Consider the following 13,141-nt stretch of genomic DNA (forward strand, 5'->3'; position numbering starts at 1 on the left):
AGGGGACAAAAGGTTAACTTTCCAAGCTATGTTAAAAAAAAGACGCCCAAGGTCGTATTTTGGAAAAAAAAACGTAAGATGTTCCATATTTTTTATGTGTTCACATTACCTTACACGGGATAGAATCAATTTCTGACAAAACGAGCACATTGAAAACGCCTTCAAAACTGTTCATTCTGCCTTTGTCCACTAGACAGCGCTGTAGTTGCAATAAGTTCTTTTTTTCCTTCCTCTTTCTTTCTTTCTTTCTAACTAGAGATGTCCGATAATATCGGCCTGCCGATATTATTGGCAGGCCGATGTGAAGGGTTGTTTCTTTCTGTTATTAATAATCTGGTTCCTACATTATATATCAATATATATCAATACAGTCTGCAAGGGATACAGTCCGTAAGCACACATGATTGTGCGTGCTGCTGGTCCACTAATAGTACTAACCTTTAACAGTTAATTTTACTAATTTTCATTAATTACTAATTTCTATGTAACTGTTTTTATATTGTTTTACTTTCTTTTTTTATTCAAGAAAATGTTTTTAATTTATTTAACTTATTTTATTTTATTAATTTTTTTAAAAAGGACCTTATCTTCACCATACCTGGTTGTCCAAATTAGGCATAATAATGTGTTAATTCCACGACTGTATATATCAGTACCGGTTGATATCGAAATCGGTAATTAAAGAGTTGGACAATATCGGAATATCGGATATCGGCAAAAAGCCATTATCGGACATCCCTATTTCTAACATTTTATTTTATTTAAAAAAAAAATGTTTTATACATTTCAACATATAGAAACAGTTGAAAATAATAATCAAAGTAAATAGAAAAACAGTACAAAGCAGCGCGCCAGGGGGTTGTAAATTCAAAGTAACTAAAATAGAATACAAAAAATATATACCGTATTTTTCGGACTATAAGTCGCAGTTTTTTTCATAGTTTGGCCGGCCGGGGGTGCGACTTATACTCAGGAGCGACTTATGTGTGAAATGATTAACACATTAGCGTAAAATATCAAATAAAATTATTTAGCTCATTCACGTAAGAGACTAGACGTATAAGATTTCATGGGATTTAGCGATTAGGAGTGACAGATTGTTTGGTAAACGTATAGCATGTTCTATATGTTATAGTTATTTGAATGACTCTTACCATAATATGTTACGTTAACATACCAGGCACCTTCTCAGTTGGTTATTTATGCCTCATATAACGTACACTTATTCAGCCTGTTGTTCACTATTCTTTATTTATTTTAAATTGCCTTTCAAATTTCTATTCTTGGTGTTGGATTTTATCAAATAAATTTCCCCCAAAAATGCGACTTATACTATATATGTTTTTTTCCTTCTTTATTATGCATTTTCGTTAGGTGCGATTTATACTCCGGTGCGACTTATACTCCGAAAAATACGATATATAATAAATAGGGATGTCCGATAATGGCTTTTTGCTGATATCCGATATTCCGATATTGTCCAACTCTTTAATTACCGATACCGATATCAACCGATACCGATATATACAGTCGTGGAATTAACACATTATTATGCCTAATTTGGACAACCAGGTATGGTGAAGATAAGGTCCTTTTTAAAAATTAAAAATAAAATAAAATAAGATAAATTAATTAAAAACATTTTCTTGAATAAAAAAGAAAGTAAGATAATATAAAAACAGTTACATAGAAACTAGTAATTAATGAAAATGAGTAAAATTAACTGTTAAAGGTTAGTACTATTAATGGACCAGCAGCACGCACAATTATGTGTGCTTACGGACTGTATCCCTTGCAGACTGTATTGATATATATTTATATATAATGTAGGAACCAGAATATTAATAACAGAAAGAAACAACCCTTTTGTGTGAATGAGTTGGTGCACTAATTGTAAGTGTATCTTGTGTTTTTTATAGAGATGGGGCTGATAAATGCTTTAAAATGTAATGTCAGAAAATATCGGTATTGTTTTTTTAATTATTGGTATTGGGGTTTGTTTTTTTTTTGTTTTGTTTTTTTTAATTAAATCAACATAGAAAACATAAGATACACTTACAGTTAGTGCACCAACCCAAAAAAAACTCCCTACCCCATTTACACTCATTCACACAAAAGGGTTGTTTCTTTCTGTTATTAATATTCTGGTTCCTACATTATATATCAATATATATCAATACAGTCTGCAAGGGATACAGTCCGTAAGCACACATGATTGTGCGTGCTGCTGGTCCACTAATAGTACTAACCTTTAACAGTTAATTTTACTCATTTTCATTAATTACTCATTTCTATGTAACTGTTTTTATATTGTTTTACTTTCTTTTTTTATTCAAGAAAATGTTTTTAATTTATTTAACTTATTTTATTTTATTAATTTTTAAAAAAAGGACCTTATCTTCACCATACCTGGTTGTCCAAATTAGGCATAATAATGTGTTAATTCCACGACTGTATATATCAGTACCGGTTGATATCGAAATCGGTAATTAAAGAGTTGGACAATATCGGAATATCGGATATCAGCAAAAAGCCATTATCGGACTTCCCTATTTCTAACATTTTATTTTATTTTAAAAAAAAAAAGTTTTATACATTTCAACATTTACAAACAGTTGAAAATAATAATCAAAGTAAATACAAAAACAGTACAAAGCAGCGCGCCAGGGGGTTGTAAATTCAAAGTACCTAAAATAGAATACAAAAAATATATACCGTATTTTTCGGACTATAAGTCGCAGTTTTTTTCATAGTTTGGCCGGCCGGGGGTGCGACTTATACTCAGGAGCGACTTATGTGTGAAATTATTAACACATTACCGTAAAATATCAAATAATATTATTTAGCTCATTCACGTAAGAGACTAGACGTATAAGATTTCATGGGATTTAGCGATTAGGAGTGACAGATTGTTTGGTAAACGTATAGCATGTTCTATATGTTATAGTTATTTGAATGACTCTTACCATAATATGTTACGTTAACATACCAGGCACATTCTCAGTTGGTTATTTATGCCTCATATAACGTACACTTATTCAGCCTGTTGTTCACTATTCTTTATTTATTTTAAATTGCCTTTCAAATTTCTATTCTTGGTGTTGGATTTTATCAAATAAATTTCCCCCAAAAATGCGACTTATACTATATATGTTTTTTTCCTTCTTTATTATGCATTTTCGTTAGGTGCGATTTATACTCCGAAAAATCCGATATATAATAAATAGGGATGTCCGATAATGGCTTTTTGCCGATATCCGATATCCCGATATTGTCCAACTCTTTAATTACCGATACCGATATCAACCGATACCGATATATACAGTCGTGGAATTAACACATTATGCCTAATTTGGACAACCAGGTATGGTGAAGATAAGGTCCTGTTTAAAAATTAAAAATAAAATAAAATAAGATAAATTAATTAAAAACATTTTCTTGAATAAAAAAGAAAGTAAAATAATATAAAAACAGTTACATGGAAACTAGTAATTATTGAAAATAAGTCAAATTAACTGGTAAAGGTTAGTACTATTAGTGGACCAGCAGCACGCACAATCATGTGTGCTTACGGACTGTATCCCTTGCAGACTGTATTGATATATATTGATATATAATGTAGGAACCAGAATATTAATAACAGAAAGAAACAACCCTTTTGTGTGAATGAGTGTAAATGGGGGAGGGAGATTTTTTGGGTTAGTGCACTAATTGTAAGTGTATCTTGTGGTTTTTTTTTTATAGAGATTTACCTGCCGATATTATCGGCCGATAAATGCTTTAAAATGTAATATCTGAAAATATCGGTATCTGTTTTTTAATTATCGGTATCGGGTTTTTTTTAAATTTAATTAAATTTTTTTTATTAAATCAACATAAAAAACACAAGATACACTTACAATTAGTGCACCAACTCAAAAAACGTCCCTACCCCATTCACACTCATTCACACAAAAGGGTTGTTTCTTTCTGTTATTAATATTCTGGTTCCTACATTATATATCAAGGAATCGATAAAGTACTATCTATATCAATACCGTCTGCAAGGGATACAGTCCGTAAGCACACATGATTGTGCGTGCTGCTGGTCCACTAATAGTACTAACCTTTAACAGTTAATTTGACTCATTTTCATTAATTACTAGTTTCTAGGTAACTGTTTTTATGTTGTTTTACTTTCTTTTTTATTCAAGAAAATGTTTTTAATTTATTTATCTTATTTTATTTTATTAATTTAAAAAAAAAAGGACTTTATCTTCACCATACCTGGTTGTCCAAATTAGGCATAATAATGTGTTAATTCCATGACTGTATATATCGGTATCGGTTGATATCGGTATCGGTAAATAAAGAGTTGGACAATATCGGAATATCGGATATCGGCAAAAAGCCATTATCGGACATCCCTAGTTTTTTATGTTGATTTAATAAAAATAAAAAAAAAACAAAAAAAAACGATACCGATAATAAAAAAAACGACACCGATAATTTCCGATATTTCATTTAAAGCGTTTATCGGCCTATAATGATATTACATTAATTCTTTAGAAGGTTTACAGTTGGATTTTCTTATTTGCAAAAGGCGCAGATGAATGCTTGGCTTCCGATTGGCCACGCTGTCCTGTCAATCAAGAGTAGGCGGGGCCTGTGGAAGGGAAGACGACGGAGCTGTCAAAACGCAACAATCGCCTCTGAATTATCGCCGCAGGCGGAGAAAAACACCCAACCAGCCTCGACGGGAGTCAAGCGGAATAACAGCGACCGTTTTTTGAACGCCGTTTTTCGCAGGAATACGGACAAAAAGTCCGTGGCGTCCTGCTGGATGTTGGGCTAACGTCTGCTAGCTTGAGGTTGTTTTTGATAAACCGAGCTAGCTAGCTAAACGTAGCAAGTTATTTACCTTGTTAGCGTTTTATCACACATATTTTTTTAAAATTGTTTTTAATTTTCTGAAGGTGGAACACCGAATATTCAGCATGAATGTGGCCAAGCCCTAACAGGTACGTACATTGTGTGTGTTTGTGTTGTGAAAGCTAACTTAGTTTCCTGTCTGGCGTCAGTCTACAAATGAAACTTTTTTTTTTTTTATTCGCGGCCACAGACCTTCTCGAAAGGCCTCTAGTTAATGAGATTTGCTGGAAAGCCTCTTTGGCAGCATTAGCTGTCTGAGGCATCAAGATAACGAGCAAGGGCTCCTCTACGCGGACTGCTGCGGCTCAGACGCCCGTGGAATGGCAGGCATGCAGGCGGCATGTCGCCCTCCTTTTTGGAGACTGATAGGCTGCCGATAAGCCAGGAGTTGACTTGTTGTTGTTGTGACCATGAGCTCCTGTCCTGTTCGGTTGAAACGGGCATTTTTGCTCTGATAGTACGGTTCGTTTGGGTCGAGTACGAACGCAGTCCAGGGCCCAACAGACTGAAGTCAATGAGGCCAGTCGTGTGAACGCCGACCGCACCAACAGATCAAAACCCAGATATGATGCATCGAATAGGAAGCTGAGTGAAAATCCCCCCAAAAAACAGCCTTGAAGCGTAAATACAGTAGTTATAAACATTTAAGTGTTGGTCGTTACATCAAAGTGCCGTCTTTGTTACAGTTCAGTTAAAAATTCCACTATAGAAAGTAGAGATGTCCGATAATGGATTTTTTGCCGATATTGTCCAACTATTAATTACCGATTCCGATATCTACCGATATATACAAAGTAAAAGAAAGGGCATCTCTATCCTCCTTCAAAACCGCACTAAAAGTACACCTCCAGGCAACTTCAACCCTAAACTAACACCCTCCCCGGATTGTTAATAATCAAATGTAGATACTTTTTCTTATGCTTTCTGGTCTCTCTCTCTATGTCCACTACTTGCTGTACATATCCTACCAAGTCAGACCTACACTGTTTCAATGTCCATTTCTCTGATGATACAATCGTTAATGACTGAAGTGATGATAACAACCAAACCTAACCCCCCCTCCACATCCCACACCCCGGATTGTAAATAATTCAATGTATATACTCTGATGATTATCTTGTGTGATGACTGTATTATGATGATAGTATATATCTGTATCGTGAATCAATTTAAGTGGACCCCGACTTAAACAAGTTGAAAAACTTATTCGGGTGTTACCATTTAGTGGTCAATTGTATGGAATATGTACTTTACTGTGCAATCTACTAAAAAAAAGTCTCAATCAATCAATCAATCAATACAGTCTGGTATTAACACATTTTTATGCCTAATTTTGTTGTGATGCCCCACTGGATGCATTAAACAATGTAACAAGGTTTTCCAAAATAAATCAACTCAAGTTATGGGAAAAAAATGCCAACATGGCACTGCCATATTTGTTATTGAAGTCACAAAGTGCATTATTTTTTTTAACATGCCTCAAAACAGCAGCTTGGAATTTGGGACATGCTCTCCCTGAGAGAGCATGAGGAGGTTGAGGTGGGCGGGGTAGGGAGTAGCGGGGGGTGTGTATTGTAGCGTCCCGGAAGAGTTAGTGCTGCAAGGGGTTCTGGGTATTTGTTCTGTTGTGTTTATTCTGTGTTACGGTGCGGATGTTCTCCCGAAATGTGTTTGTCATTCTTGTTTGGTGTGGGTTCACAGTGTGGCGCATATTTGTAACAGTGTTAAAGTTGTTTATACGGGTACCCTCAGTGTGACCTGTATGGCTGTTGACCAAGTATGGATGGCATTCACTTGTGTGTGTGAAAAGCCGTAGATATTATGTGACTGGGCCGGCACGCAAAGGCAGTGCCTTTTAAGGTATATTGGCGCTCTGTACTTCTCCCTACGTCCGTGTACCACTCCGTACAGCGGCGTTTTAAAAAGTCATACATTTTACTTTTTGAAACCGATACCGATAATTTCTGATATTACATTTTAAAGCATTTATCGGCCGATAATATCGGCAGCCCGATATTATCGGACATCTCTAATTTTTATTTCAATTTAGAGGTGCATGAAAAAATATGCCTCCGGTTTACTCCGGCTTCCTCCCACCTCCAAAGACATGCACCTGGGGATAGGTTGATTGGCAACACTAAATTGGCCCTAGTGTGTGAATGTTGTCTGTCTATCTGTGTTGGCCCTGCGATGAGGTGGCAACTTGTCCAGGGTGTACCCCGCCTTCCGCCCGAATGCTGCTGAGATAGGCTCCAGCACCCCCTGTTACCCCGAAAGGGACAAGTGGTAGAAAAATGGATGGATGAAAAAATATGTCCACAAGGGCGCTGTGGCAAAAATAATTGAGAAGCACTGAATTAAGGACGCTTAGTAAGTCATGTCTACCTTTTTGTGCTTTGTTGTTGTGTAGCTGCTGGCTCCTAGTACCTTATAAGCCTGCCATGTTTATCTTTTGTAAATGACTTGACTAAAATACAATAAAATACCAACCTTCTGTGTTTATTGGAGATCTATTAATTACCAGTTGTTTGGTGTTTTTTTTGCTTCGTATGTCAGTGGGACTGTTTTATTTGATGACCGTCTGTCTGTTTATCACACTAGCTGCTGGCTATGGGACATGCTTTGCCTACTCAGTGGCCTAGTTTGCCTTCTCAGTGGCTTAGTGGTTAGAGTGTCCGCCCTGAGACCGGTAGGTTGTGAGTTCAAACCCCGGCTGAGTCATACCAAAGACTATAAAAATGGGACCCATTACCTCCCTGCTTGGCACTCAGCATCAAGGGTTGGAATTGGGGGTTAAATCACCAAAAATGTTTCCCCGGGCGCGGCACCGCTGCTGCTCCCCTCTCCTCCGAGGGGTTGAACAAGGGGATGGGTCAATTGCAGAGGACAAATTTCACCACACCTAGTGTGTGTGTGACAATCATTGGTACTTTAACTTTAACTTTATCGCTTGCAAAGCAAGCTAATGTGCCTCTGACCATGCGGGGTAGTGATGCCATATACTGTTCGAGTCATGACTGCAAGCCCCTCATACAGTCCTATTGTTTAGACTTAGACAAACTTTATTGATCCACGAGGGAAATTGTTCCACACAGTTGCTCAGTTTCAAAGGATGGAAAGGGTAAGGGTGGAAAGGATAATGCAGGAATTAAGTAGACTAAAAATGTACTATAGTAGCAATATAGAATATAATATATCTGTAATATTTACATATTACATATACAGTATATCAGTGTTTTTCAACTAGTGTGCCGTGAGATACAGTCTGGTGTGCCGTGGGAGATTATGTAATTTCACCTAATTAGTTAAAAATATTTTTTGCAAACCAGTAACTATAATCCGCAAATGTGCCGTTGTTGAGTGTCTGTACTGTCTAGAGCTCGGCAGAGTAACCGTGTAATACTCGTCCATATCGGTAGGTGGCAGCAGGTAGCTAATTGCTTTGTAGATGTCGAGAACATGGTTTGTGGTGATCACAATATGCAGACGACAGCGGGAGGTCGCGTGCAGGTAAAAAGGTATCTAATGCTTAAACCAAAAATAAACAAAAGGCATTGAAGCTTAGGCACGGCTATGCTAAACGAAGCTAAAACTGAACTGGCTGCAAAGTAAAGAAAAACAGAATGCTGGACGACAGCAAAGACTTACAGCGTGTGGAGCAGACGGCGTCCACAAAGTACATCTGTACATGACAATCAACAAAATAGGAGCGCAAGACAGGAACTAAAACACTATACGCAGCAAAACAGCAAAAAACTCAAAATAAGTCATGGCGTGATGTGACAGGTGGTGATAGTACACCTACTTACAAGAGCTATAGTGATGCATAGTTGGTTATGGTTTAAGGTCATATCCAACAATTGCGACAACGATTTATTACTGTCAACTGACTTTCGTTTTTTTTAATGATTTCTGCTGGTGGTGTGCCTCCGGATTTTTTCAACGCAACAAATGTGCCTTGGCTCAAAAAAGGTTGAAAAACACTGCAGTATATAATATATACTGATATATTATATGATATTTGTTTATAATACTGTATATATACAATATATAACAAATCCCAATTACCATGTACAATATTACAGTATATGTAACAGCTGCAGCCAAAAAAAAGGGCAGCATAAAATAGAGAGTAGATCCAGCAGAAAATATACATTATAAACAAAGAGCGGTAGCTAACATAGAAGCGGTCAGGTAATAGACAGATATCATCTGTTGCTGTATGGCGAGTGATTATAAAGCTGGATGGAGTGCGGAATGAAGGAGTTCTTGACTCGAACACTGTGGGAACGAAGCTGAAGGAGCCTGTTGGAGTATGAGCTCCACTGTCCCTCACTTGTCTGGTGGAGTGGGTGGGCAGGATTGTCCATGATAGCGAGCAGTTTGTCCAGTGTCCTCCTATCCCTCACTGACACAAAAGCCTCCAACTGCGTGCCAATAGTTTGGCCGGCTTTCCGGATCAGTTTGTCAATCCGGTTTAAGTACCTTTTGCTGGTGCTGCTCCCCCAACGAACCACTGCAAAGTACAGGGCACTGGCCACAAAAGACTGATAAAAGATCTCCAACAAGCTTCCTTAGGAAAAAGAGTCTGCTCATGCCCTTCTTGAACACAGCTTTTTACACAGACAGTTTGTCTCGAGAAAAATAAAATAGAAAGATAATTACAAATCTTTCTGTGGCAGCCCCGATTTATCCGTTGCAGTCCACCAAAAAAAAAAAAAGAATGTATGGGAAACACTGAATTCATATTGAAGTGTAAACAAAGAACAGCGCAAGTTGAAACACCGCCTCCTCCTTGCTGGGAGTCGCTCTGGGGGTGTCCCATCTGGTTTGAAATAACAACCCACCACATTTGACGGAGTTAAAAAAGGAGCAAATCCCACTCCTTCCTGTGGCGTTTCAATGAATGATCTGCAGATATGTACAAAGGGTGTAGTTAGGCAGCAAATATAGCAGGCTGGGCTCTTGTCAAATGAATTCTGCTGCAGTAAATGCATGCGTGCACACAACTGATAAAGCAACAAGTTAACATTCTTAGGTGATTTTTTTTTTTGCAGATCTGGTTATTTATTTTGATTATAGCGAGGAAAGAAGTAAGCAAAATGTCTGGTGAACATAATAGAACCTTCAAGAAATGAGAAAATCATGGAAATTGTATACAATTCATTCCAGGGTTAAGATGCTAAGTAACATTTTAACTAGGGATGTCCGATAATGGCTTTTTGCCGATATCCGATATTCCGATATTGTCCAACTCTTTAATTACCGATATCAACCGATACCGATATCAACCGATATATGCAGTCGTGAAATTAACACATTATTATGCCTAATTTGGACAACCAGGTATGGTGAAGATAAGGTACTTTTTTTTAAAAATTAGTAAAATAAGATGAATAAATTAAAAACATTTTCTTGAATAAAAAAGAAAGTACAACAATATAAAAACAGTTACATAGAAACTAGTAATGAATGAAAATGAGTAAAATTAACTGTTAAAGGTTAGTACTATTAGTGGAGCAGCAGCACGCACAATCATGTGTGCTTACGGACTGTATCCCTTGCAGACTGTATTGATATATATTGATATATAATGTAGGAACCAGAATATTAATAACAGAAAAACAACCCTTTTGTGTGAATGAGTGTAAATGGGGGAGGGAGGTTTTTTGGGTTGGTGCACTAATTGTAAGTGTATCTTGTGTTTTTTATGTTGATTTAATAAAAAAAACAAAAAAAAACGATACCGATAATAAAAAAACCGATACAGATCATTTCCGATATTACATTTTAACGCATATATCGGCAGGCCGATATTATCGGACATCTCTAATTTTAACTTTATTAACCAATATACAAGTGTAAAAAGAAGTTAACCACCTCAATAGTAACGTGTTAAAACAACAGTAAGCTTAATAGGATGCTGAAGGTTGACTTTATTGACTGTCTGAATGTCATGACAATAAGTGCCATATTCGTGTGCAGAAAGACGCTCCCGTGTCCGCCAGCTGTTTCCATTCAAACTTAGATTGAGATTGTAATTGCAACCTATTCTCAGCAGCAGCCATCCAATACAAGCGCGCTTCCCATCTATTCCTGCTCGCAGCTCCTGAAATTAGAGAGCATGGCTGAGGCCTGGCACGGATGAGTTTGTTTCTGAAAATGAGGTGCCACCATAGTTAAAAATGAAAGAGAAGGGAGTACAGGAGATGCCTTTTAAGGATGTGGCCGCGAGGGACGGAATGATCGAACAAGTTCTCAAGTGGCTCCTTCTGAGTCTTAATGGAAGCACACAGAAAGCGAGTCAGTGCAGTTTTTAGGTTCTGACCGTACGAGAACCCATCTGGGCTTCAAGTCAACTTTGCTTGTGCTTTGATCCCGTTTGTTTTTGCACTATTAGCCTGTCTCCTGTTAAAAAAACACAATATTGGCAGTTGTTTGTTAATTGTTTGTGCTGGACAGAACATGCAGTGCTTTTTAACTACTCACTGACTCATTTGACTGACTCTACAACACACAATTTCACAACCTTTTTCAGCTCGACACCCAGTTTGTTCCTTATTCTGACTTCCTCACTTATGAATAGACATCATATATTGGCCTAAAATTTTCAAAAACTACTGAAAATAATGTGAAAGAACATGACTGGCCCATATTTTAAAGTTACGATAAAGTTGTAAAGGTAAACAAAGTCTTACTAAGTAGTTGTCCTGTATTGTTTTGTTTGAGAAAAAATAAATGTTGGGAAAAAAGAATGTAGTTAGAGTCTGTGTCTTTTTCTAAATTAAAATCTCCTTTTAGAAATAATCTATATTTTCTTGATCGTGTTTATTAGTGCATTTAAAAATGAACTTTGTCTTCCAACTTTCTCTCACATCCACGTTGCATCCTGATAAATTAATGGAACACAGGTTCCAGAATGTTCCAATCTCCTAAAAATTTTTTAAAAAAAGGCATGTTTAGCAATGCTAGTATTGTTTTCCACAGGACTGTGATTTTTTTGTGGTGCTGATTGTTTGATGGGGGGTGACGTACTCATCGAAATTGCATGATTGGCCAACGTGCATCTGCAATACATGAGTAACAACATTAAAAGAATACAAACAATTATTAGAGCTACAGTGTTCCCTCGATTATCGCTGGGGTTAGGTTCCAAACCCCTTTATGAATATTAAAGGCTTTTTAAGTCTTTATAAGCCTTTATTCACAAACTCCACATAGCTTTCACGCACACTTATAAACACTTCCTCTGCTCTCAAAACACGTCATACACTGAAACTTACGTCAGGGATATCAAATTTGTTTTCATTGGGGGCCACATAGCAGTTATGGCTGTCACAGTGAATAGTCTATGAATATAAATGTGTAAAGATTTATCTCATGATATATTTACACAATTGCCTATGTATTTGATTGTTTTTTTTCATACAGTAAAAGAAATCTGCAGATTTTACAGTAAAAAACTGGAAGCTCATTTGCCAGAATTTTAGCATCAAATTTAAGGTGTTTTTTATAGCATGTTACTGTAAATTGAAAAACGTCACCATTGTATTTGACGGTAAAATTCTGACAACTGAGCTGCTAGTTTTTTTCAATGTGTAAAATTTGACGGATACCTTGCTGTGAAATCATACCTCTTTAGTCTAGGAGATATTTAAGTATTTATTTTTATTTTTTTAAACCAATGTTTGAAATGTCTGATAATATAATATTTGTTGGATTATAAGAAAATATATGCAGATGTGCGCAGTACATGTATTTTTTCGTTAAAATGGAAAGAACGAGTACATTTAATAAGAAAAGATAAAATACTTTATTGACACATATTATTTCCAGACTTTTGCGGGCCACATAAAATGATGTGACAGTTCAGCTCTAGCCCCCGGGTCTTGAATTTGTCACCTGTGACCTACGTCATTTTAACATGACACTTAAATTGTCCTCAAATCTAATTAAAGGTACCTTTTTAAAGTGTGATGCGTAAAACCGAAGTAAGTGAACTGCTAAGTAGCGAGGGGATTATTTACAGTGAATTATTCTGGTGCTTATTTTTGTCTTTTTTTTTTTTAATGCCATAAACAAAACTGAGCCACCTTATGTACTTTTAGATCAGTGGTTCTTAACCTTGTTGGAGGTACCGAACCACACCAGTTTCATATGCACATTCACCGAACTGTTTAGTGAAAAATAAAATGTTTTTTTTTTTTTTTTCAAATTCAAGACAAAGTTA

At 36.5% G+C, this 13,141-nt stretch overlaps 1 protein-coding gene across 3 annotated transcripts in view; it reads left to right on the forward strand.

Moving 5' to 3' along the window:
• The first annotated feature begins 4,618 nt into the window (after nt 1–4,618).
• Nucleotides 4,619–13,141, forward strand: part of LOC133631129 (dual specificity testis-specific protein kinase 2-like) — a 33,614-nt gene continuing 25,091 nt past the window's right edge. For 2 of the 3 annotated variants that reach the window (XM_062023203.1, XM_062023206.1), the window contains exon 1: nt 4,619–5,000. The gene's annotated coding sequence lies outside the window, so the exon portion shown is untranslated. The remainder of the gene's footprint in view (nt 5,001–13,141) is intronic. The other variant, XM_062023205.1, reaches the window with a different exon arrangement.

This window comes from Entelurus aequoreus, linkage group LG16, assembly GCF_033978785.1.
Source record: "Entelurus aequoreus isolate RoL-2023_Sb linkage group LG16, RoL_Eaeq_v1.1, whole genome shotgun sequence".
Lineage (NCBI taxonomy): Eukaryota > Metazoa > Chordata > Actinopteri > Syngnathiformes > Syngnathidae > Entelurus > Entelurus aequoreus.